Below are 3,226 nucleotides of genomic sequence, written 5' to 3' on the forward strand. Positions count from 1 at the left end.
ACATTTGCATTTTCCATATTTTCTGCTTGAAAAGGAAAACACACAAATGTTCAAATGTTGAAGAAAAAAAGAAGGAAAAGGAGCAGAGATAGATAGGCGAGAATCCCTTGATTCAGCATGATCCTCAGGTAGCAGTCTCCCATAAACCACAGCTTGTTTACACCCGTCCACACCTCGGTTTTGCTCCCATTTCCAATAGATTGCTTGCTTCTCTTTTATTACTCCCTGTCACATTATTCAAGAAGGGTTGTAAAACTTTTTTGAGAGTTGTAGGGCGGAGGTGAGTGAAAGAAAGGACGAGAAGATGAAAGTTGTTTTTTTTTTTCGTGTGGCTTTTGTTTGTTTGAACTAATTTTTTCGCATTACTTTTGGCAACGTGGAAATGAGAGAGAGAGAGAGAGAGAGAGAGAGAGAGAGAGAGAGAGAGAGAGAGAGAGAGAGAGAGAGAGAGAGAGAATTCCTAGTTGTTTCTAATGTGTATCCTAGGCAAGGAAGGAGATCTAGTTTTAAGACATTTTTGACATTACCTTACCTGGAGAGAGAGAGAGAGAGAGAGAGAGAGAGAGAGAGAGAGAGAGAGAGAGAGAGAGAGAGAGAGAGATTTTTATTCGCATTTACTAATGTGTATCTTAAGCAACGACGGGGATTTAGGATTTTTTGATTTTTTTACGTTACCTTATATGAAGAGAGAGAGAGAGAGAGAGAGAGAGAGAGAGAGAGAGAGAGAGAGAGGAGAGAGAGAGAGAGATTCCTAGTTGCATTTTCTAATGTGTTTCCTAGACATGAAAGGTAATTTATGATTTATAGTTGTTTTTGACATTCTCTGTCTCTCTCTCTCTCTCCATGAAAGGTAGAGAGAGAGAGAGAGAGAGAGAGAGAGAGAGAGAGAGAGAGAGAGATTCATAGTTGCATTTTCTAATGTGTATCCTGAACGTCAATACTTATTTATGATTTATAGTTGTTTTTGACATTACTTTACATGGAGAGAGAGAGAGAGAGAGAGAGAGAGAGAGAGAGAGAGAGAGAGAGAGAGAGAGAGAGACTTATGTATTGCACTCTAGTTTTGTAATTGTCTGGTTTGAAAGGTTTCAATTATTTCCCACCTTGTTGCACCTGGTGCATCAGCCTAAGGTGATAGGATTCTCAAGACTGTTCGAAGAGTTCAATAAGGTAATTTTTTTCTCCTTTTGCTTCGAAAGGATACAGACAAGGAACGTGCACAGGAGCTTTTTATAGGTCTTAAAGGAACTAAATGACTCTTACAAGAAACAGCTTATAGATCACTTTTAACAGCTATAAAAGTGTTTTTTCCTTCTCCAAAAGGAAGAAAATCCATTGAATATTATTACTTCGAAAAATTTATTTTTTATGTACGTGGTTTGGGTAGTAAATAACTTCTTTACTGCCTGTTAATGAGTAGTTAAGCTCTTTGAAGGCAAGTCAGCTCCGGTATATTCTTGATTTTTTTTTTTTTTTTTTTTTTTTTTTTGCGATTAACTATACAAGGTAGATAGGACTTTTTAACATACTATCAAATTTCTCTTTAGCTATTCTTTTTATTAGGACTTTTTAACACACTTATCGAATTTCTATTCAGCTATTCTTTTTATTTTTGTAATGATTATAGACTTATTAAACTCCTATTGTGTATATGGCTGTGGATTTAATTCTTATATGAATTAGGCCTTGTGATTTTTATGTTGATGCTTATGCTAATTTTGCATATCAGTTCACTCCTTGCCCTGGGTAAAAAGGAAAAAAATAAAGTAAGTTACACGTGTCGAAGCTATTTATGTAGCCTACATACGATAAGAACATATTCTACCTCTTGTGTCTTTTATGTTTATGGGAGGTTAGTTATTAAACATATTGTTCCTAGGTATTACTGAATTGCATGCCAAATTGGTCAAATGAGTACTTTTATCTAAGCAATATTTCAATGTAAACAGAAAAACGTAAATTGCCTAAATAAATGAGGTCAAGGGAAGCAAGAAGACTTTTATAACCTGCACCTTTTTTTTATCATAAACTAATGAGATAGCATGAAGTTTTGATAATGATAATTAAAATGAAAACCATGATGATAGAGATTATAATAATGATATCTGTACGTTTGTGAATGAATCTTCAGCCTGGTAAATTGTTGATGGAAAAACTGCTGTAAAGAACAAAGAATGATCTTATTATAATGGGGAAACAATCGACAAACTTAGACAAAGTTCACGGCAAATGAAATCATTTTCAAAAAGCACGACAAATGAAATAATTTTCGAAAAGCACGACAAATGAAATCACACAAAAAGCATGACAAATGAAATCATTTTCAAAATGCACGACAAATGAAATCATACAAAAAGCATGACAAATGAAATCATTTTCAAGAAGCACGACAAAGGAAATCATTTACAAAATGCATGACCAATGAAATCATTTATAAAAAACACGACAAATTAAATCATTTGTAAAAAACACGGCTAATTAAATAATGTACCAACAGCACGACGAATGAAATCATTTGCAAAAAGCACGACGAATGAAGTCATTTACTAAAAGCACGACCAATGAAATAATAAAAAAAAAACACGACAAATTAAATCATTCTCAAAAAGAAGCCTTGACTAATCTGTTGTTATAATGCTGGATATTATTTTGATTATGCCAATTATTGAATGTTTTTTAAAGTCTTCAATAAACGTTGAACCTATTATTACAGTTATCTGAATATCATTAGTAATATGCAACTGATTTTATTACCATGTTTTTGCTGGGTGTTTTGCGTTTCATGTAGTATTGATGATGATAATAACTAGAGGGACAATCAGTAGAGCGCAGACCTCCGCTGTGGCAGCTTATTTCTCGACCTTGACCTTTGACCTTAACATGTAATAATTGGCGTGGGTTACACTCAAATGTTAACCAAGTTTGAAGTCTCTGTGACGCCGATGTCCAAAATTATGGCTGATTACGTGAATTAGACATTTTGCTTGACTGTGACCATGACCTCCGTCCTTGACCTTCCAAAATTTGATCATTTCCAGCTTTTTCCATAATACTTAATCCCTGCAAGTTTCATTACTCTACGATTAAATATGTGGTAAGGAATCTGTTCACAAACAAACACAAATGGGGCGAAAACATAACCTCCTTCTAAATTCGTTGACGGAGGCAATAAACCCTCAAACCTTTTTCAGTTATATTTCCCATTGATCTCATTGGTATGAAGAAC

The sequence above is a fragment of the Palaemon carinicauda genome, chromosome 26 (genome assembly GCF_036898095.1).
Source record: "Palaemon carinicauda isolate YSFRI2023 chromosome 26, ASM3689809v2, whole genome shotgun sequence".
Lineage (NCBI taxonomy): Eukaryota > Metazoa > Arthropoda > Malacostraca > Decapoda > Palaemonidae > Palaemon > Palaemon carinicauda.